The 23817-nt window shown below is 51.8% G+C and overlaps 1 protein-coding gene across 2 annotated transcripts in view; it reads left to right on the top strand.

The window, feature by feature from the left end:
* The first annotated feature begins 5104 nt into the window (after positions 1-5104).
* LOC144595024 (uncharacterized) overlaps positions 5105-23817 on the top strand; it is a 108067-nt gene continuing 89354 nt past the window's right edge. The window contains exon 1 of one of the 2 annotated variants that reach the window (XM_078401955.1): positions 5105-5464. The gene's annotated coding sequence lies outside the window, so the exon portion shown is untranslated. Of the gene's footprint in view, positions 5465-22254; positions 22357-23817 lie in introns of those variants that run through there. The other variant, XM_078401956.1, reaches the window with a different exon arrangement.

Genomic DNA, 23817 nt, shown 5'->3' with positions numbered 1-23817 from the left:
CTCCGCTGCCTCTTGTGCCAGGGCCTTGACCCTCCATTGGGTGGCCCGTTTCGGGGTCCCGTCTGTTATCACCACCGACAGGGGGCCACAGCTCACCTCTACCCTCTGGGCCACGCTAGCAGAGCTGTAGGGCTCCCGGTTGCAACATACCACGGCGTACCACCCTCAGGCTAATGGGCTCGTGGAGAGGTTCCACCGATAACTCAAGGCGTCCCTCAGTGCGAGGCTGGAGGGCCCCGACTGGGTAGACCAACTTCCCTGGGTCCTTCTGGGCATCCGGACCGCTCCTAAGCAGGATCTCGGTGCTTCGTCCGCGGAACTAGTATATGGCTCGCCACTTCGAGTGCCCGGAGATTTGCTGCCGGAGTCCTCTGGTCAGCTGCCTTCAGTTCCGTCGGTGTTAGCATCACTCCGGGCATACGTGGGTTCCCTGGCTCCGGTTCCGACTTCGCGTCATGGGTGTCTCATGGTGCATGAACCGCCTGCCTTGAAGGACTGTGAGTTTGTATTTCTGTGTAGGGATGCCCATCGTTCCCCGTTGCAGAGGGTCTATGAAGGGCCGTTCCGGGTTTTGCGTAAAGGGACGGTCACCTTCACCTTAGACGTGGGCGGCAGGAGCGAGCTCGTCTCGGTGTCCAGGCTTAAACCTGCGCATTTGGACCCGGACAGCCCTGTCCTAGTCGGTCAACCGCCTCGGCGAGGCCGTCCTCCCGCAGTTCCACCCGGTCCAGGACCCCCCACTCCTGCAGTTCCACCCAGTCCAGGACCCCCCGCTCCTGTGGTTCCGGCTGCCCCTCTCCTTACTCGTTCTGGTCGCGAAATCCGGCTCCCTGCTAGGTTCCGTACCTCGGGTTCTGGGGGGGGGTCATGTAGCGACCATAGGGAGTGGTCCTAGATGTCGAACCCTCAGATTGGCCAGCAAGGTCACGTGTGGGTGCGACCGTAAGGATTGGTCCAGGGAGTGAGACCGCTGATTGGACAGCGTCGTCACGTGTGGTTTTGGCGCCCAAAGGAGTTAGTTGAGAGACTCCTTCGAAGAGAACAGTTAGTTTTAATGGTTGTATGTAATCTCGTTATGTAAACTTTGTGATCGAATATTGCTGTCGCAATAAACTTCTTCAACAAAGAACGAGCCTCCAGACTCGCCATAAGGTGTTCTATCAAGGAGAAGTTATACTTCACCCTTGTTAGACAGAGGAATACAGAGGAATACAGAATACAGAGCTTTATTTGTCATTCGGTACCGAGGTACCGAACAAAATTACTTTCCAGCAGTCACACAAAAAAAAAAGAACACAAGACACATGACCCCAACACAAACATCCATCACAGTGACTCCAAACACCCCCTCACTGTGATGGAGGCAACAAAACTTCCACTCTCTTCCCCACGCCCACGGACAGACAGCTCGTCCCCGACCGACCCGCACAGTCCCCGCAAGGGGATGGAAGTCCCCGCGGCCGAGCCGCACCAGGCGCTGAAAAGTCCCGCGGCCGAGCCGGGCGATTGAAGGCCCCGTGGCCGAGCCGTACCGGGTGCTGAAACGTCCCGTGACCGAGCCGGGCGATGGAAGGTCCCGCGGCCGTACCGTGCGCTGCTAAGTCCTGCGGCCGAGCCGCGCCGTGCGATGTTAGGTCCCGCGGCCGAGCCGCACCGGGCGATGTTAGGTCCCGCGACCGAGCCGCACCAGCGATGTAAAGACCTCATTTGGACTACGCAGTTGTAGCATGGGATTCATACACAAATAGAAACATTTCTTCCATCGAACGTGTCCAAAGACAGGCAGCTCGATTTGTTACAAATACCTATGAGAGAGAAGCGAGTGTTACCCAACTTCTGAATCCATTGGGGTGGAAGCCGGTCCAAGACAGACGTAAAGCCCACCGCTTGACCTGTTTTTACAAAATGTTAAATGGTCAGCTGGACATAGATGACCAAATCTACACCAAACTCATCAGGAGCAGACGAGGGCATTCGATTCAATTCGAGATACCAGCTACCAAGACAGATGTGTAAAAGCAATTCATTCTTCCCTCGCACAGTTAAAGCATGGAATAGTCTTCACCCTACTATAAGAAAATAACTGCAGATGCTGGTACAAATCGAAGGTATTTATTTCACAAAATGCTGGAGTAACTCAGCAGGTCAGGCAGCATCTCAGGAGAGAAGGAATGGGTGACGTTTCGGGTCGAGACCCTTCTTCAGACTGAAGAACGTCACCCATTCCTTCTCTCCTGAGATGCTGCCTGACCTGCTGAGTTACTCCAGCATTTTGTGAAATAAATGCCTTCACCCTACTATAGTTAATCAACAGACGCAACTAAATTTAAGGTAGTCAAGTCAAGTCAATTTTATTTGTATAGCACATTTAAAAACAACCCACATTGACCAAAGTGCTGTACATCAGTTCAGGTACTAAGAAAAGAACATACATTGGCACACAAACATAACAGCACATACATAAACAGTTCACAGTGCCCCCTCAGAGGGCCTCAAACGCTAGGGAGTAGAAATAGGTTTTGAGCCTGGACTTAAAGGAGTCGATGGACGGGGCAGTTCTGATGGGGAGAGGGATACTGTTCCACAGTCTAGGAGCTGCAACCGCAAAAGCACGGTAACCCCTGAGCTGAAGCCTAGACCACGGGATAGTCAGTAGCCCCAAGTCGGCCGACCTGAGGGACCTGGAGATAGAGTGGTGGGTTAGAAGATTTTTGATATAGGGGGTGGGGGCAAGCCCGTTGAGGTAGCTCTTCTTCTCCAAGAAGCCCATCTTGCTTAAGTCCATACTCCGCCACCTCCGGTTTAAATTCCATTTGGAATATTTTGGAGGACCAAGAGTCAAGTCTTGAGAGCCAAGAGCCAACATTACCCCGGATGTAGAAGGTGTCCTTGGGTAACCAGATTTTCAGCTCAGGGTCGCCACTGGCAACATGCGCTTTGTAGTTTTCTCCTCACACTCTCCCCGAGTGAAATTATTAAGGAAGCATGCAGGTACAGCAGGCAGTGAAGAAAGCCAATGGAATGTTGGCCTTCATAACAAGAGGAGTTGAGTATAGGAGCAAAGAGGTCCTTCTGCAGTTGTACAGGGCCCTAGTGAGACCGCACCTAGATTACTGTGTGCAGTTTTGGTCTCCAAATTTGAGGAAGGATATTCTTGCTATTGAGGCGTGCAGCGTAGGTTTACTAGGTTAATTCCCGGAATGGCGGGACTGTCATATGTTGAAAGACTGGAGCGACTAGGTTTGTATACACTGGAATTTAGAAGGATGAGAGGGGATCTTATAAGATTATTAAGGGGTTGAACACGTTAGAGGCAGGAAACATGTTCCCAAATGTTGGGGGAGTCCAGAACAAGGAGCCACAGTTTAAGAATAAGGGGTAGGCCATTTAGAACTGAGATGAGCAAAAACTTTTTCAGTCAGAGAGTTGTGAATCTGTGGAATTCTCAGCCTCAGAAGGCAGTGGAGGCCAATTCTCTGAATGCATTCAAGAGAGAGCTAGATAGAGCTCTTAAGGATAGCGGAGTCAGGGGGTATGGGGAGAAGGCAGGAACGGGGTACTGATTGAGAATGATCAGCCATGATCACATTGAATGGCGGTGCTGGCTCGAAGGGCTGAACATAACATAAAATTGTCCCTAGTGTGTGTAGGATAGTGTTAGTGTGCGGGGATTGCTGGGCGGCGCGGCCTTGGTGGGCCGAAAAGGCCTGTTTCCGCGCTGTATCTGAAATATGAAAAAAAACAAAACATAACATAACAACACTTTATTGTCACTCGGCACAAACACCGAGCGAAATTTCAGCAGCCACAAGACACAGCAAAAAAGAAAAGAACACAGGACACCCGACCCCAACACAAACATTCATCACAGTGACTCCAAACACCCCCTCACTGTGATGGAGGCAACAAAACTTCCCCTCTCTTCCCCCCGCACCCACGGACAGGCAGCTCGACCCCTACCGAGGCAAACGACACGCACAGCCCCCGCAAGGGGATGGAAGGCCCCGCGACCGAGCCGCCCCGGGCACCGAAACGTCCCGCGGCCGCACCGGGCGATGTTAAGTCCAGCGGCCGAGCCGCACCGGGCACCGAAACGTCCCGCGGCCGCACCGGGCGATGTTAAGTCCAGCGGCCGAGCCGCACCGGGCACCGAAACGTCCCGCGGCCGCACCGGGCGATGTTAAGTCCAGCGGCCGAGCCGCACCGGGCACTGAAACGTCCCGCGGCCGCACCGGGCGATGTTAAGTCCAGCGGCTGAGCCGTACCGGGCACTGAAACGTCCCGCGGCCGCACCGGGCGATGTTAAGTCCCGCAGCTGAGCCGCGCCGGGCACTGAAACGTCCCGCGGCCGAGCCGCGCCGGCGATGTTAAGTCCCGCAGCCGAGCCGCGCCGGGCGATGGAAGGCCCCGCGGGCGAGCTGCGCCCCGGGGAAGAGACCTAATAAAAGAAAGGTTTCCCCCCGCCCCACCCCCCCACACCCCACATCCCCCCACACCCCACACCCCCCACCACACATACACAGCCAAAAACAGAAACAAAAACCATCCCAACACCGACACAAACAAAAAAAAAGAAAAAAAGATAACAGACTGCCAGAGAGCCGCAGCCGTTAGGCGCAGCCAACTCCTCCCATGGCCTCCTCCTGCACCTATTGTCTATTGTCCATGGGGTAACCAGATTTTCAGCTCAGGGTCGCCACTGGCAACGTGCACTCTAGTTTTCTCCTCACACTCTCCCCGAGTGAAATTATTTTAATATCGTTTTTTAAAATTTAAAATTCCCCCCCCTCCGCTCCATGGTGCCCGGATGCGGATGACGTCACCCGCCGTCGAAGGGGGCGGGGCGCGTTCGCGGGCGGCCGGAGGGTGACGTCAGAGCTCGGGTCGATCTGTCGGTCGTTTGGAGGGGCGCGCGTGACGTCAGAGCACGGGGCACGTTCGCGGTCGGCCGGAGGGGGCGCGCGCGTGACGTCAGAGCTCGGGGTCGATCGGTCGTTCGGAAGGGCGCGCATGACGTCAGAGGTCGGGACGCGTTCGCGGTCGTTCGGAGGGGCGCGCATGACGTCAGAGCTCGGGTCGTTCGGTCGGTCTGCCGGAGGGGGCGCGCGCGTGACGTCAGAGCTCGGGTCGATCGGCCGGTCGTCCGAAAGACCCGGGGAACCGTCGGCGGGTTCAGCCGAAGCGGAGCGGAACGGAACGGAACGGACTACGGGAGCTGGAGCTGGAGTTGGAGTTAACTGGACCGGACTCGACTGGACTCGGGGCCCAGCAGCGGGAGCGGGAATAGGCCAAGGCCCCAGGCTCAGGCCCCAGGCCCCAGGCTCAGGCCCCAGGCCCCAGGCTCAGGCCCCAGGCCCCAGGCTCAGGCCCCAGGCTCAGGCCCCAGGCCCCAGGCTCAGGCCCCAGGCCCCAGGCTCAGGCCCCAGGCCCAAGCTCAGGCCCAGCGGCGTGGGAGCTGCTACAGGTAAGAATTTAATGATCCAGGGGGTAGATAAAGGGTGAGGTTTGGGGTGACGACCCTTCATCAGACGTCTGCAGAAGGGTCTCGACCCTAAACCTCACCCATTCCCTCTCTCTCCCAGTCTAGATGCTGCCTGACCCGCTGAGTTACTCCAGCACTCTGTGTGTCTACCTTTGCTTTGTACCAGCAGTTATCTGCAGTTATTCTCCTACAGGGGTAGATAAGTGTGAGGTTATCCACTTTGGTGGCAAGAACAGGAAGGCAGATTATTATCTGAATGGTCCAAGTTAGGAAAAGAGGAAAGTACAACGAGACCCTTACTTAAGATTATTAAGGGGTTGGACACGTTAGACAATAGGTGCAGGAGGAGGCCATTCGGCCCTTCGAGCCAGCACCGCCATTCAATGTGATCATGGCTGATCATTCTCAATCAGTACACCATTCCTGCCTTCTCCCCATACCCCCTGACTCCGCTATCCTTAAGAGCTCTATCTAGCTCTCACTTGAATGCATTCAGAGAATTGGCCTCCACTGCCTTCTGAGGCAGAGAATTCCACAGATTTACAACTCTGACTGAAAAAGTTTTTCCTCATCTCCGTTCTAAATGGCCGACCCCTTATTCTTAAACTGTGGCCCCTTGTTCTGGACTCCCCCAACATTAGGAACATGTTTCCTGCCTCTAACGTGTCCAACCCCTTAATAATCTTATACGTTTCGATAAGATCCCCTCTCATCCTTCTAAATTCCAGTGTATACAAGCCTAGTCGCTCCAGTCTTTCAGCATATGACAGTCCCGCCATTCCAGGAGGCTGGAAACATGGTTATTCCCTCTTCTCCCCTCTCCTGACAGGCAGAAGATACAAAAGTTTGAAAGCACGTACTACCAGAGTCAGGAACTGCTTCTTCCCCGCTGTTATCAGACTACTGAATGGTCCTCCCATAAGCTTTGGTGTAGTCCTGAGCTTCCATCCTACCTGATTGGGGCCCTTGCACTTTAAACACATCAGCACTCTGTAGCTGTAATGCTGGAGCACTGTTTTATAAACTCTGGTATTTTTCTCTTTGCACTGCCTGTTGCACTGCCTGTTGTACACTTCCTCATCCATGTACTGCCCACTCCCCTGACATCAGTCTCATATCACATCACAATCATACTTTATTAGCCAAGTATGTTTTGCAACATATAAGGAACTTCATTTGCCATATGATCATAACCTATCCTCAAATTAGAACAAACTTGCACACAATACTCCTCCAGGTGTGGTCTCGCCAGGGCCCTGTACAACTGCAGTAGGACCTCCTTGCTCAACTCAAATCCTCTCGTAATGAAGGCAACATCCCATTGCCTTTCTTATTGGTTGTTGGACAGTTACCGGGGCGTAGCGGGGTGAGGGGGTGAGGGGGAGGGGTCGTGGTCGGGGGCTTAGGTCGAGAGAACGAGCAGATTTGGACACCGTCCGGAGAGCAGCGCCGGTGACAGGAGCGCAATCTAGGAGGACGAGGAAAAGGCGAAAGAAACAAGGAGGCGGACAAGCTGGAGAAGGGTCCCAATCTGAAACCTCGTCTGTCTAGTTCCCTCTACAGACGCTGTCCGACTCACTGAGTTACTCCAGCACTTTGTCTTTTGTTGAAGATTCCAGCATCTGCAGTCTCTTGTGACTACAAAGACGCCGAGCTCCGATTTCCTCTTTAACTTGGGATAATAAATGCTTTTGATATTAGCGTTAATTATCCTTTCAGATCGACAGCGCAGCGGTAGAGTTGCTGCTTTACAGCGAATGCAGCGCCGGAGACTCAGGTTCGATCCTGACTACGGGTGCTGTACTGTAAGGAGTTTGTACGTTCTCCCCGTGACCTGCGTGGGTTTTCTCCGAGATCTTCGGTTTCCTCCCACACTCCAAAGACGTACAGGTATGTAGGTTAATTGGCTGGGTAAATGTAAAAATTGTCCCTAGTGGGTGTAGGATAGTGTTAATGTGCGGGGATCGCTGGGCGGCACGGACTTGGAGGGCCGAAAAGGCCTGTTTCCGGCTGTATATATATGATATGATATGATATGATAACAATAAAAAGCAACAGGACACACAAAATACATTTTTAGATTTTTTAGATTTAGAGATACAGCGCGGATCTGAGTTTGGTCCGGATGGGGGGAGACAGGAGGTTAGCAGCAGCAGAGCGGAGGGTACGGGTGGGAGTGTGTCTGTGGAGGAGGTCAGTCAGGTAGGATGGGGCCAGGTTATAGAGGGCTTTGTAGGTCATGAGGAGGATTTTGTACTGGATTCTCTGGGGGATGGGGAGCCAGTGGAGCTTGTAGAGGATGGGGGTGATGTGGTCACGGGTCGGGGAGTGGGTGAGTAGACGGGCAGCGGAGTTCTGGATGTATTGGAGTTTATTGATGATTTTTGAGGGTGAACCATAGAGGAGGCTGTTACAGTAGTCCAGACGGGAGGTGATGAAGGCGTGGATGAGGGTTTCTGCAGCTGTGGAGGAGAGGGATGGACGGAGCCGGGCGATGTTTTTGAGGTGGAAGAAGGCTGCCTTGGTGATGTGTTTAATGTGTTTAATTTGATGGGACGATCTTGACTGCTGTAGCCAGCAGCAGGCCTTCCTCATTGGGGCGATCCAGCTCCTGCGTCGGTGGAGGGGAATCTCAGCTCCCCGTGCCGGGCGATCTACCCCGGATCAGGGCTTGTCGAACCTCGTGCAGCTTGGAGCTCCCGACCGGTCTCAACCGGAGACTGCGAGCTCCTGATGTTAAAGTCCGCAGGCCGCGGTTGGAGCGTCTGTAGTAATGTCTCGACGCACAAAGTCACCCATTCCTTCTCTCCAGAGGTGCTTCCTGTCCCGCTGAGTTACTCCAGCATTTTGTGTCCATCTTCAATTTAAACCAGCATCTGCAGTTCCTTCGTACACCTGTTGTACTTGTGTGTGGCTTGATTGTACTTCTGGTGTAGCTGGATTTGACTGGATGACACGCAAAGATTTTTACTGTATCTTGGTCCTTGTGGCAATAATTGGAGGCCAAGTCATTGGGTGTTTTGTAGTGGCGTTTGACATATTCTTGATAGGTACGGATGTCAAGGGTTATGGGGAGAAGGCAGGAGAATCTGGTTGAGAGGGAGAGATAGATCAGCCAGGATTTAATGGTGGAGTAGACTTGATGGGCCATAATGGCCTAATTTTACTCCTATGATTAACGAACTTCTAATAATTGAATTTAATAGGCTTATTGGCCAAGTATGTTCACATACAAGGAATGTGCCTTGGTGCTCCGCTGGCAAGTAACAACACGAATAGATTAACAATTAAGAATAGATAGAGCTCTGAAGGATAGCGGAGTCAGGGGGTATGGGGAGAAGGCAGGAACAGGGTACTGATTGAGAATGATCAGCCATGATCACATTGAATGGCGGTGCTGGCTCGAAGGGCCGAATGGCCTACTCCTGCACCTATTGTCTATTGTCTATAATAAAGCATAAAACATTAAAGCATTAAGAATAAGACATTATGGTTAGCAAAGAGGTCCTTGTGCAGTTGTACAGGGCCCTAGTGAGACCGCACCTGGAGTACTGTGTGCAGTTTTGGTCTCCAAATTTGAGGAAGGATATTCTTGCTATTGAGGGCGTGCAGCGTAGGTTTACTAGGTTAATTCCCGGAATGGCGGGACTGTCATATCTTGAAAGACTGGAGCGACTAGGCTTGTATACACTGGAATTTAGAAGGATGAGAGGAGATCTTATCGAAACGTATAAGATTATTAAGGGGTTGGACACGTTAGAGGCAGGAAACATGTTCCCAATGTTGGGGGAGTCCAGAACAAGGGGCCACAGTTTAAGAATAAGGGGTAGGCCATTTAGAACTGAGATGAGGAAAAACTTTTTCAGTCAGAGAGTTGTGAATCTGTGGAATTCTCTGCCTCAGAAGGCAGTGGAGGCTAATTCTCTGAATGCATTCAAGAGAGAGCTAGATAGACGTCTTAAGGATAGCGGAGTCAGGGGGTATGGGGAGAAGGCAGGAACGGGGTACTGATTGAGAATGATCAGCCATGATTACATTGAATGGCGGTGCTGGCTCGAAGGGCCGAATGGCCTCCTCCTCCATCTATTGTCTATTAAACACGTGAGTGAAATAAACCAGAGCAAAAGGAGGCTACAGACTTTGGGTTATTGAGTAGAGCTTCTACTGTGGCTGTGGCTGCTTTGACAGTCCGGAGTCGCCTTCCAGAGGGAAGTGCTTCGAAGAGTTTGTGGCCAGGGTGAGAGGGGTCAAAGATGATCTTGCCCGCTCGCTTCCTGGCCCTTGCAGTATACAGTTCGTCAATGGGGGGAAGGTTGCAGCCAACAACCTTCTCAGCTGTGCGAACGATCCGTTGCTGCCTCCGGATGTCGTGCTTGGTGGCTGAACCAGTACCAGCAGGATGATGGTGAAAATGGCTACTGGTAAAGCAGAACATTCTAGAGAGAAGGAAACTCAAAATGACACTTGGTTACAAGTAATTTTATTATCTCGATCAATCCGTAATTTCGAAGGTCAACTTGGCACAGATGAAGAGACCTTTCTACTGAACATTTAAGATTAGATTGTGACTCTGTTACAGATTCTCCTCTCGAACTCTGGTGACACATTGGCATTTGAGGGGAAAACTGCACCACAAACTAAGATGTTGCCAGGACTCGAGGGCCTGAGCTTAGGGGTGCCAACTATCTCACTCCCAAATAAGAGACAAGGTGACGTCACCGCCCCGTGCCCCACGTGACCTCACCCAGCCAGCGGCCACGTGCTCCCACTCCACCAATGATGCCGCCCAGGCCGGGAGGCGGGCTGCTATGCAACCTCCTTTAGGTGGTCCCGGACCTCCGGGCGTACACTATCCGGACCTACAGCATCCGGACCTACAGCGTCCGGGCTTACAGCGTCCGGGCCTACAGCGTCCGGTCCTACAGCGTCCGGGCCTACAGCATCCGGGCCTACAGCAACTGGACCTACAGCGTCCGGGCCTACAGCGCCTGGGCATTCAGCGTCCGGGCCTAATATGGGACGAGAGTGGACCCGTATGGGACAAACCAATTTAGCCCAAAATACGGGATGTCCCGGCTAATATGAGACAGTTGGCAACCCTACCTGAGCTATAGTGAGAGTTTAGATAAGCTAGGACTTTGTTCCTTGTTGTGCAGGAGGATGAGGGGTGATTCCAGGAATGAGTGGGTTAACCTATGATGAGCGTTTGTCGGCACTGGGCCTGTACTCGCTAGAGTTTAGAAGAATGAGGGGGGACCTCATTGAAACGTACAGAATAGTGAGCGGCCTGGATAGAGTGGATGTGGGGAGGATGTTTCCACTAGTGGGAGAGTCTCAGACCAGAGGGCACAGTCTCAGAATTAAAGAACGTTCTTTTAGGAAGGAGATGAGGAGAAATTTCTTTAGTCAGAGGGTGGTGAATCTGTGGAATTCTTTGCCACAGACGGCTGTGGAGGCCAAGTCAGTGGATATTTTTAAGGCAGAGATAGATTCTTGATTAGTGCGGGTGTCAGGGGTTATGGGGAGAAGGCAGCAGAAAGGGAGGGAGAGATAGTCAGCCATGATTGAATGGCAGAGTAGACTTGATGGGCCGAATGGCCTAATTCTACTCCTATCACATATGACCTTATCTTTTGGAGGTGTATAAATTCATGAGCGGGTGAGTGCACAGTGTAGCCCAGAGTAGGGGGAAACAAGAAACTCGGTTGAAGGTGATGGGGGAAAGAACTGAGAGGCAACTCTTTCACACAAGAGGGTGGTGGGTCACATAGTGTATGGAACGAGCTGCCAGAGGAGGTAGATGAGGCAGGTACAATAACAACATTTAGAAGATATTTGGACGTTCATGGATAGGAAAGGTTTCAATAAACAATAGGCAATAGGTGCAGGAGGAGGCCATTCGGCCCTTCGAGCCAGCACCACCATTCAATGTGATCATGGCTGATCATTCTCAATCAGTACCCCGTTCCTGCCTTCTCCCCATACCCCCTGACTCCGCTATCCTTAAGAGCTCTATCTAGCTCTCTCTTGAATGCATTCAGAGAATTGGCCTCCAATGCCTTCTGAGGCAGAGAATTCCACAGATTCACAACTCTCTGACTGAAAAAGTTTTTCCTCATCTCCGTTCTAAATGGCCTACCCCTTATTCTTAAACTGTGGCCCCTGGTTCTGGACTCCCCCAACATTGGGAACATGTTTCCTGCCTCTAATGTGTCCACCCCCTTAATAATCTTATACGTTTCGATAAGATCCCCTCTCATCCTTCTAAATTCCAGTGTATAGAAGCCTAGCCGCTCCAGTCTTTCAACATATGGGGGATGTGGGCCAAATGCAGACAAATTAGACTAGCTTGAATGGGACATTTTGGTCTGCAGAGACGAGTTGGGTCAATGGGCCAATTTCTGTGCAGTTATGATGGGATGATGTTGTTAAGAAATTGAAACCAAGTTTCTTGGTTTATATTTTTGTCACATGTACAATATGCAGGTTGGTACGTGCTTTCTGGGTAAATCACCACACGCGTGTTCATCAGGTAGTGTAAAAGAGAAAACAATGCGTTTGCAGAATATCTGCACTTTCTCTGTAACTACAGCCCTATAACGATCTTCCAACCCACCTCATTGCTGCCCGTGCACTTTTCAAACATCTGCACTTTCTTTGTCACTGTAATGCTCTAACACTATAGCGATGCTTCAGGTTGGGGGAGGAGTGGGGTGGGAGAAAGCTGGAAGAGAGGTGGGGGGGGAGTGGGGACAAAGCCTGGCAAGTGATGGGTGTCGTGCTGCTACATAATCAGGACAGAGTCATAGAGTGATACAGTGTGGAAACAGACCCTTTGGCCCAACTCGCCCACACCGACCAACATTGTACATGTCCCAGCTACACTACTCCCACCTGCCCACGTTTGCCCCACATCCCTCCAAACCTGTCCTATCCATGTATCTGTCTAACTGTTTCTTAAACGTTGGGATAGTCCCAGCCTCAACAACCCCCTCTGGCAGCTTGTTCCATACACCCACCACCCTCTGTGTGAAAAAGTTACCCCTCGGATTCGTATCAAATCTTTTCCTCTTCACCTTCCACCTGTGTCCTCTGGTCCTCGATTCACCTACTCTGGCCAAGAGATTTTGTGCGTCTACCCGATCTATTCCTCTCATGATTTTATACATCTCCATAAGATCACCCCTCATCCTCCTGCTCTCCATGGAATAGAGACCCAGCCTGCTCAACCTCTCCCTGTAGCTCACACAATTGAGTCCTGTCAACATCCTCGTAAATCTTCTCAGAACCCTTTCAAGCTTGACAATATCTGGTGCCCAGAACTAAACACAACACTCCAACTCACCAATGTCATACAACTGTAACATAACCTCCCAACTTCTAGACTCATATGACAATAAAACACTCTTGACTCTTGATATTCTCTTCCAATTAAACCACCTCAGATAGACAGCTTGGTCACATTGGGCTAAAGGAACTGTTTCCATGATGTATGACAATATCATTTGGTGCTATCCTGACAAGCCAATGTTGTGCGTCAAGGAACAGAGGAGGTGAAGGGATGTCATAGAGCAATAGAATGATACAGTGTGGGAACAGGCCCTTCGGCCCAACTCGCCCACACCGGCCAACAATGTCCCAGCTACCCTAGTCCCACTGGCCTGCGCTTGGTCCATAACCCTCCAAACCCGTCCTGTCCATGTACCTGTCCAACTGTTTCTTAAACGATGGGATTGTCCCAGCCTCAACTACCTCCTCTGGCAGCTCGTTCCATACACCCACCACCCTCTGTGACAGGAATCCGAGGGGTAACTAAAAAGTTACCCCTCGGATTCCTGTTAAATCTTTTCCCCTTCACCTTGAACCTATGTCCTCTGGTCCTCGATTCCCCTACTCTGTCATATTAGAAGTATTTTAAAATGTATTTCGAGGTTTGCAGTTTGTCTGACCAGAGCTGGGAGAGGAAGGACCAGGGGGAGCAGATTTAATGTGAGTGACACAAGAAACAGAGAAGATTTTCTCCATGCTGGGATCGCATTCGTTAAAATATTTTTGGAAGGAAATTAGATAAATATTTGAAAAGGCAAAGAGAATTCCACAGCTGCTTAGACGGAGCAGGAAGTGGGAACATCTGCAGAGAGAGATCACAAGTATGATGGTCCTACAGTAGGAATTTAATTGGGGAAAAGTCACAACTTAGTGTTTAATTTAGTTTTAGTTCATGGGATATGTGCGGAAACAGGCCCTTAGGCCCATCGAGTCCGTGCCGACCAGCGATTATCCTGTACACTAACACACACGAGGAACATAGAAACATAGAACATAGGTTCAGGAGGAGGCCATTTGGCCCTTCGAGCCAGCACCGCCATTCATTGTGATCTTGGCTGATCATCCACAATCAGTAACCCGTGCCTGCCTTCTCCCCATATCCCTTAATTCCACTAGCCCCTAGAGCTCGATCCAACTCTCCTTTAAATTCATCCAGTGAAATGACCTCCACTGCCTTCTGTGGCAGAGAATTCCACAAATTCACAACTCTCTGGGTGAAAAAGTTTTTTCTCACCTCAGTATTAAATGGCCTCCCCTTTATTCTTAGACTGTGGCCCCTGGTTCTGGACTCCCCCAACATTGGGAACATTTTTCCTGTATCTAACTTGTCCACTCCTTTTTTAATTTTATACGTCTATAAGATCCCCTCTCATCCTTCTAAACTCCAGTGAATACAAGCCCAGTCTTTCCAATCTTTCCTCATATGACAGTCCCGCCATCCCGGGGATTAACCTGGTGAACCTACGCTGCACTGCCTCAATAGCAAGGATGTCCTTCCACAAATTAGGAGACCAAAACTGCACACAAGAGGAGCAGGAAGTGGGATCATCTGCAGAGAGACCAAATAATGGTCCAATATTAGGAATTTAACATGGGGAAAAGTCAGAACTTCGTGTTTAATTTAGTTTTAGTTCAGAGATACAGCACGGAAACAGGTCCTTTGGCCCATCCAGCCTGTGCCGACCAGCGATCATCCCGTACACACTCCTACACACACGATGGACAATTTACAATTTTTACCGAAGCCAATTAGCCTACAAACCTGCACGTCTTTGGAGTGTGGGAGTCGTGGTGCACCAGTCATTAAAAGTAGGCATGCAGGTGCAGCAGGCAGTGAAGAAAGCGAATGGTATGTTGGCATTCATAGCGAGGGGATTTGAGTATAGGAGCAGGGAGGTTCTGCTGCAGTTGTACAGGGCATCGGTGAGACCACACCTGGAGTATTGCGTACAGTTTTGGTCTCCTAATCTGAGGAAAGACATTCTTGCCAAAGAGGGAGTACAGAGAAGGTTCACCAGATTGATTCCTGGGATGGCAGGATTTTCATATGAAGAAAGACTGGATAGACTCGGCTTGTACTCGCTGGAATTTAGAAGATTGAGGGGGGATCTTATAGAAACTTACAAAATTCTTAAGGGGTTGGACAGGCTAGATGCAGGAAGATTGTTCCCGATGTTGCGGAAGTCCAGAACAAGGGGTCACAGTTTAAGGATAAGGGGGAAGTCTTTTAGGACCGAGATGAGAACGTTTTTTTTCCCACAGAGTGGTGAATCTGTGGAATTCTCTGCCACAGAAGGTAGTTGAGGCCAGTTCATTGGTTATATTTAAGAGGGAGTTAGATGTGGCCCTTGTGGCTAAAGGGATCAGGGGGTATGGAGAGAAGGCAGGTACGGGATACTGAGTTGGATGATCAGCCATGATCATACTGAATGGCGGTGCAGGCTCGAAGGGCCGAATGGCCTTATCCTGCACCAATTTTCTATGTTTCTATGTCTAAACCAGAACACCCGGAGAAAACCCACGCAGGTCACGTACAAACTCCGTACAGACAGCGCCCGTAGTCAGGATTAAACCCGGGTCTCTGGCGCTGTGAGGCAGCAACTCTACCGCTGTGCCACAGTGCCGCCTTAAACCTAAATACCCCAGATAACTTAGTGATTGGAATTATTTGCACATTTAAATTTGACAACTTTGAGTTTGTCCAGTGTGGATGTTTGCACAGTGGCAGCATTGTTGGATCTCGCATCCTCGGCCCCAGAGGAACAGGGAGGGAAGGAGCAGCATGTAGGGGTGCCAACTTCCTCACTCCCAAATCCAGGACAAGGTGATGTCACCGCCCCGCGCCCCCCGTCACCTCACTCAGCCAGAGGCCGACAGTGCCCGGGCCTACACTGTCCGGGCCTACACTGTCCGGGCCTACACTGTCCGGGCCTACACTGTCCGGGCCTACACTGTCCGGGCAGACACTGTCCGGGCAGACACTGTCCGGGCCTACACTGTCCGGGCCTACACTTACACTGTCCGGGCCGACACTGTCCGGGCAGACACTGTCTGGGCCTACACTGTACGGGCAGACACTGTCCGGGCCTACACTTACACTGTCCGGGCAGACTCTGTCCGGGCAGACTCTGTCCGGGCCTACACTGCCCGGGCCGACACTGTCCGGGCCTACACTGTCCGGGCCTACACTGTCCGGGCCTACACTTACACTGTCCGGGCCGACACTGTCCGGGCCGACACTGTCCGGGCCGACACTGTCCGGGCCTACACTGTCCGGGCCTACACTGTCCGGGCCTACACTTACACTGCCCGGGCCGACACTGTCCGGGCCTACACTGTCCGGGCCTACACTTACACTGTCCGGACCGACACTATTCGAGCCTACAGCGGCCCCCGGGCCTACAGTGTCCGGGCCTACAGTCGCCCCCGGGCCTACAGCCGCCCCCGAGCCTACAGTGCCCGGGCCTACAACGCCCCCCCGGGCCTAATACAGGACAAGGGCAGGGGACAAACTAATTTAGCCCAAAATACGGGATGTCCTGGCTAATACGGGACGGTTGGCAAACCTGGCATCATGTCAAATGTGTAGTGCGAGCAAAGGGAAAGTCTATAATTACCTCACACCGGGGACTAAAATAAGGTCCAGATAGGGATCTGTGACGGGGCTGATGGTGTGCTCTGACAAGTATGGAAGCTTGTATTACCGAGTGAAGGAATTTGGCATTGCTCACGGCTTAAACCCAACATTTTTGCTTTAAAATATAAATAGATGTTTTTTGTCTTTCTGCCTGTCTCTCGCTCCCACCTTCCTGTAGCTGTGTTCGCTGCCTCACCCCCTCGAATGTTGTGAGGATTGTTTTGGAGTCGTGGTTAGACAGCAGGGAAGCAGGCCCTGTGGCCAAGACTTGCCCATGCTGTTTTAGAGTTGTAGAGCCATCATCATCATCATCATCATCATCGGTGGTCACTTGAAGCGAGTGTGACTGTCCTCTCCATAGGGTCGGACGCCTGTGCGTGACTTTGTTTAACGTGGGGAGACTGGTGCACAGACAGCCACCACACGGTCCTTGACAGATCTGGGTCAGGATCCAGTGGCGTGGAGTCCAAGACGACCGGGAACCCTTTTCTGCCGCAGCCTTCATCCATCCGCCTTCCCAGCCGTTGTGACGCTCCACTAAAGTCAGCCGTCATCCTCCCTCCGCTTGTTCCACCGTTGAGGCCTTGGTTGGATCGCTCTTTGTCTGGCACCTCCCCCTCGACCTTACCGCCATGGGTGACCCTACCAGGAGCGTAGCTCCAGAAGGCATCGCTCTCAGGATCTCAGGACCACACAAGCTTCTCCACCACCACACGGTGACAATCCACGGAGAATCCATAGAGCTACATAGCACAGAAACAGGACCTTTGGCCCAGCAAGTCCACGCCAACCAGCGATTCTAATACACTAGCTCTATCCAACGCAATAGGGACTACTTACAATTTTTACCGAAGCCAATTAACCTAAGAGCATGCACGTCTTTGGAGTGTAGGAGGAAACCAGCGAACCCAGAGAAAACCCACATGGTCACAGGGAGAATGTGCAAAACTATACAGACAGCACCCGTGGTCAGGATCGAACCTGGATCTTTGTGTTGTTAGGCAGCAACTCCTCCTATGAGGAAAGATTGGAAAGACTGGGCTTGAATTCACTGGAGTTTAGAAGGATGAGAGGGGATCTTATAGAGATGTATAAAAATTATAAAAGGACTGGACAATCTAGATGCAGGAAAAATGTTCCCAATGTTGGGCGAGTCCAGAACCAGGGGCCACAGTCTAAGAATAAAGGGTAGGCCCTTTAAAACTGAGGTGAGAAAAAACTTTTTCACCCAGAGAGTTGTGAATTTGTGGAATTCTCTGCCACAGAAGGCAGTGGAGGCCAATTCACTGGATTAATTTAAAAGAAGAGTTAGATAGAGCTCTAGGGGCTAGTGGAATCAAGGGATATGGGAAGAAGGCAGGCACGGGTTACTGATTGTGGATGATCAGCCATGATCACAATGAATGGCGGTGCTGGCTCGAAGGGCCAAATGGCCTCCTCCTGCACCTATTTTCTATGTTTCTATGTACCGCTGCCCCACCTGTGCTGACAAAGATGCCCTATCTACACTAGTCCCAGCTGCCCACGTTTGGCCCATCTATATACTAAAACTCGTGTTTGTTTGTATATTTGTGATCGAACTACAGCCAAAACGGTACACGATAGCGTGACAATTTTAGGCCCACCTTGCTCACCGTCGTCACTTTAATGGTAAAGCAAGTAGTTTTATTGAAATCGGTGTTATATTTTAAAAGTTATTCACATTTTAAAAAGTTTAAATCTATCCCCTAGGGAGGGAGGAGGGAGGGAGGGGGAGGAGGGTGGATAAGGGGGGGTTGAGAGGGATGGAGAGGGGGAAGGGGAAGTGGGGGGGGAGAGGGAAGTGGGGGGGGAGAGGGAAGTGGGGGGGGAGGGGGAAGTGGGGAGGGGAGGGGAGGGAAGGGAGGGGGAGGGGGGTAGGAGAGGGTGCTGCACCAATGGAGAAGAGGTTTGGGCCCAACGGGTCCACTTGGTCTAGTATTTCTCTAAGACTTTCCAATCCACATACCTGTCCAAATGCCTTTTAAAAATTGTTATTGTACCCTGTGTAATGTTGATGGGAGAGAACTTTAGCGTGTGTGTCATTTTTCATTGTCATAATCAAATATTATATTTGCCTAGATAGACACGAAAAGCTGGAGTAACTCAGCGGGACAGGCAGCATCTCTGAAGAGAACCAATGAATGGGTGATGACTGAAGAAGGGTCTCGACCCGAAACGTCACCCATTCTTCCTCTCCAGAGATGCTGCCTGTCTCGCTGAGTTACTCCAGTTTTTTGTGTCTATCTTCGGTTTAAACCAGCATCTGCATACACATTATATTTGCCTAAGTTTGGATTGTCATGTCCTGGCATTCATGACAAGCAGGCATACTCATTGCTGGGGGAGTGAGCAGAATAGACACCATCATCGGCGGTCACTGGAAGCGAGTGTGACTGTCCTCTCCATAGGGTCGGACGCCTGTGCGTGACTTTGTTTAACGTGGGGAGACTGGTGCACAGACAGCCACCACACGGTCCTTGACAGATCTGGGTCAGGATCCAGTGGCGTGGAGTCCAAGACGACCGGGGACCCTTTTCTGCCGCAGCCTTCATCCATCCGCCTTCCCAGCCGTTGTGACGCTCCACTAAAGTCAGCCGTCATCCTCCCTCCGCCTGTTCCACCGTTGAGGTCTTGGTTGGATCGCTCTTTGTCAGGGACCTCCCCCTCGAACTTACCGCCATGGGTGACCCTACCAGGAGCGTAGCTCCAGACAGCATCGCTCTCAGGATCTCAGGACCACACAAGCGTCTCCACCACAACACGGTGACGATCCACGGAGAATAGATGTACATTGAACACTACATCACAGGAACAGGCCCTTCGGCCCATAATGTCTGTGCCCAGTATGTGACAATGAACTAAATATAGGACAGGAGACTTGAGCTAAACAGAAAGTGCTGGAGGAACTTAGGGGGTCAGGCAGCATCTGTGGAGGGAATGGACAGACAACATTTTAGAACCCTTCTCTGGATTGGGAGGAAGCTGGCGAAGGGTAGAGTCATAGAGTCATAGAGTGATACAGTGTGGAAACAGGCCCTTCGGCCCAACTCGCCCACAGCGGCCAACAATGTCCCAGCTACCCTAGTCCCACTTGCCTGCGTTTGGTCCATAACCCTCCAAGCCTGTCCTATCCATGTACCTGTCCAACTGTTTCTTAAACGACGGGATAGTCCCAGACTCAACTACCTCCTCTGGCAGCTCGTTCCATACACCCACCACCCTCTGTGTGAAAAAGTTACCCCTCGGATTCCTATTAAATCTTTTCCCCTTCACCTTGAGCTGCAAGTGAACCTCTGCCTAACCTGAAAGGACCGTCGGAGTCCCTGGACAGAGTCGAGGGAGGAGGTATAGGGACAGGTGTTGCATCTCCTGCGGTTGCAGGGGAAGGTACCTGGGGAGGGGGTGGTTTGGGTGGGAAGGGGCGAGTTGACCAGGGTCTCTGCGGAAGCTGTTCACTGTACCTCGGTACACGTGACAATAAACAAAACTGAACTGGAACTCAACTACAATAGTAGAGCAAAGTGGAAGAGTGCAGAATATAGTTCTCAGCATTGTAGCGCATCAGGTCTAGAGACAAAGTCCAATTTCCGCAATGGGGCAGAGGTGAATCGGACAGTTAATAAAAGGTTGAGTTTGTTCAGGGCCCTAGTGAGACTGCACCTGGAGTATTGTGTGCAGTTTTGGTCTCCTAATTTGAGGAAGGGCATTATTGCTATTGAGGGAGTGCAGCGTAGGTTCACCAGGTTAATTCACGGGATGGCGGGACTGACATATGATAGACAATAGGTGCAGGAGTAGGCCATTCAGCCCTTCCAGCCAGCACCGCCATTCAATGCGATCATGGCTGATCACTCTCAATCAGTACCCCGTTCCTGCCTTCTCCCCATACCCCCTCACTCCGCTATCCTTAAGAACTCTATCCAGCTCTCTCTTGAAAGCATCCAACGAACGGGCCTCCACTGCCTTCTGAGGCAGAGAATGATGAAAGAATGGGTCGACTGGGCTTGTGTACACTGGAATTTAGAAGGATGAGAGGGGATCTTATAGAAACATAGAAAATCGTTAAGGGATTGGACAGGCTAGATGCAGGAAACATGTTCCCGATGTTGGGGGAGTCCAGAACCAGGGGTCACACAGTTCAAGAATAAGGGGTCGGTCATTTAGGACTGAGATGAGGAAAAACTTCTTCACCTAGAGTTGTGAAGCTGTGGAATTCTCTGCCACAGAAGGCAGTGGAGGCCAATTCACTAGATGTCTTCAAGAGAGAGTTAGATTTAGCTCTTTGGGCTAACGGAATCAAGGGATATGGGGAGAAAGCAGGAAGGGGGTACAGATTTTATGTCTTGTCTTTTATGTCTTGTCTTGTTGATACTGCACCAACCGCTGCTGTTGGGCTGTAACCATGCATTTTGGATGATAAGCCATGATCATATTGGAGGGCCGAATCCTGCTCCTATTTTTCTACATTTCTATGTTATCCTGGCTTATGGAAAGACCGTTCAGAAGCCTGAGTGATAACAGAGGGGAGAAAACAGTTTCCTGGCACTGTTCCATGTCGCCAGGAGGGGGGGGGGGGACTGTGTGTGTAAAACTTGGACTGGCAGCGTTGTTTTCCATGGGACAGTGGGAGACTGAGACATGACAATAGACAATAGGTGCAGGAGGAGGCCATTCGGCCCTTCGAGCCAGCACCACGTTCTTGCCTTAGAGGGATTACAGAGAAGGTTCACTAGATTGATCCCTGGGATGGCGGGACTTTCATATGAAGAAAGACTGGATAGACTAGGCTTGTACTCACTGGAATTTAGAAGACTGAGGGGGGATCTTATAGAAACATATAAAATTCTTAAGGGGTTGGAGAGGCTAGATGCGGGAAGATTGTTCCCGATGTTGGGGGAGTCCAGAACCAGGGGTCACAGCTTAAGGATAAGGGGGAAGTCTTTTAGGACCGAGATGAGAAAACATTTCTTCACACAGAGTGGTGAGTCTGTGGAATTCTCTGCCACAGAAGGTAGTTGAGGCCAGTTCATTGGCTATATTTAAGAGGGAGTTAGATGTGGCCCTTGTGGCTAAAGGGATCAGGGGGTATGGAGAGAAGGCAGGTACAGGTTACTGAGCTGGATGATCAGCCATGATCATATTGAATGGCGGTGCAGGCTCGAAGGGCCGAATGGCCTACTCCTGCACCTATTTTCTATGTTTCATCCTTCTAAATTCCAGGTATTTATTCACAAAATGCTGGAGTAACTCAGCGGGTCAGGCAGCATCTCAGGAGAGAAGGAATGGGCGACATTTCGGGTCGAGACCCTTCTTCAGACTGAGATACTTCAGCATTTTGTGACTTGCTGAGTTACTCCAGCATTTTGTGATGCTGAGTTACTCCAGCATTTTGTGAATAAATACCTTCGATTTGTACCAGCATCTGCAGTTATTTTCTTACTTCTAAATTCCAGTGTATATAAGCCCAGTCGCTCCAGTCTTTCAACATATGACAGTCCCGCCATTGGTAGGTGGGTGCATAGGTAGGTGGGTGGATAGGTAGGTGGGAGAGAGGGAGGGAGGGCTGGAGTGGGACTTGAACCCACAACCCAGTGCCGGTGAAAGGTAATAGAGGGGCTCTGAATATGACCTTTGGTGGAGATGTGGAACAAAGATACAGAGGATCTGACTTTGGTGTGGAGAGCGGCCAGAGAGAGAGAGAGAGTGGGGGAAGCGACGTAACAGGAAGAGGCGGCAGCCTGGGCCCAGCACGGTTCCCCCTCTCTCTCTCCCTCTCTCTTTCTCTCCCTCCTCTCTTTCTCAGTTAGCTGTTGTTTTTTTTGTTGTTGCTCGGTCCCCCCTGTAGGGGAAGGCGGCGGCGGGAGAGAAGCCGGCTGTGGGGCCGCAGGTAGGAGCTGAAGGGGAGTGGGGGAGGGAGGGAGAAGGGTAGAGAGGGAGAGAGAGAGGGAGGGAAAGGGGAGAGAGGGAGAGAGGGAAGGGGAGAAGGGAGAGAAGAGGGTGGGAGTAGAGGGGAGAGAGGGAAAGGGATAAGGGAGGGTGGGGAGTAGAGGGGAAAGGGGAAGAGTGGGGAGAAGGGAGGGTGGGAGAGGGGGAGTGTAGCAGATTGTCGGTGTGTGTTAGCCCGGGCCCAGCGCTACACTACAGGCAATTGTTGCAAACTCTTGTTGCAATGTCTGTTTTCCCACCAAAAACCCACCCGCGGGGCGGCGGCGGCTCTCTCCTCTCTCGGCCTGTTATTTATTTATTTATTTATTTATTTATTTACCTACCTCCCTCCCTCCCTCTCTCTCCTCCCTCGCCTGTTATTTATTTACCTCCCTCCCTCCTTCTTTCTCTCTTCCTTTCTCTCTTCCTTTCTCTCTTCCTTTCTCTCTTCCTTTCTCTCTCTTTCTCTCTTCCTTTCTCTCTTTCTTCCTTTCTCTCTCCTTCTCCCTCCCTCTCCTTCTCCCTCCCTCTCCTTCTTCCTCCCCTCTTTCTTCCTCCCCCTCTTTCTCCCTCCCCCCTCTCTCTCCCTCCCCCCTCTCTCTCCCTCCCCCCCTCTCTCCCTCCCCCTCCCCCCCTCTCTCCCTCCCCCTCCCCCCCTCTCTCGCTCCCCCTCCCCCCTCTCTCTCCCCCTCCCCTCTCTCCTCTCCCCCTCCCTCCTCTCTCTCCCCCTCCCTCCTCTCTCTCCCTCCCCTCTCTCTCTCTCTCCCCCCTCTCTCTCTCTCTCCCCCTCTCTCTCTCCCTCCCCCCTCTCACTCTCCCTCCCCCCCTCTCTCTCTCCCCCTCCCCCCTCTCTCTCTCTCCCCCTCCCCCCTCTCTCTCTCCTCCCCTCCCCCCCTCTCTCTCTCCCTCCCCCCTCTCTTTATCTCTCTCCTCCCTCCCTCCCTCTCTATTTCTCTTTCTCTCTCTCCCTCTCTCTCTCTTTCTCCCGCTTTCTTTCTCCCGCCTGCTTTGTGTTTTTAAAATATATTTCGGCGGCCACACCCTCGTTCAAATAACAGGCTGTAGGAATTCATCCGGAGTCCCCAGTCGTTTATGCGAGTAACTGTTCTCTCCCCCCCCCCTCTCCCCCCTTCGGCCTCCCTCTCTTCCCCCCCCATGTCCCTCTCCCCCCCCCCCATATCCCTCTTCCCCCCCTCTCTCTCTCCCTCCCCCCATCTCTCCTTCCCCTCCCCCATCTCTCCTTCCCTCCCCCCCTCTCTCTCTCCCCCTCCCCCCCCTCTCTCTCTCCCCCCCTCTCTCTCTCTCCCCCCCCCGTCTCTCTCCCCCCTCTCTCTCTCCCCCCCCTCTCTCTCTCCCCCCCTCTCTCTCTCCCCCCCTCTCTCTCTCCCCCCCCTCTCTCTCCCCCCCTCTCTCTCTTCCCCCC

The sequence above is a fragment of the Rhinoraja longicauda genome, chromosome 7 (genome assembly GCF_053455715.1).
Source record: "Rhinoraja longicauda isolate Sanriku21f chromosome 7, sRhiLon1.1, whole genome shotgun sequence".
Classification (NCBI taxonomy): Eukaryota; Metazoa; Chordata; class Chondrichthyes; order Rajiformes; family Arhynchobatidae; genus Rhinoraja; species Rhinoraja longicauda.
Note: the sequence above shows the minus strand (reverse complement) of the source record. Positions and strands in the feature narration are given on the sequence as shown.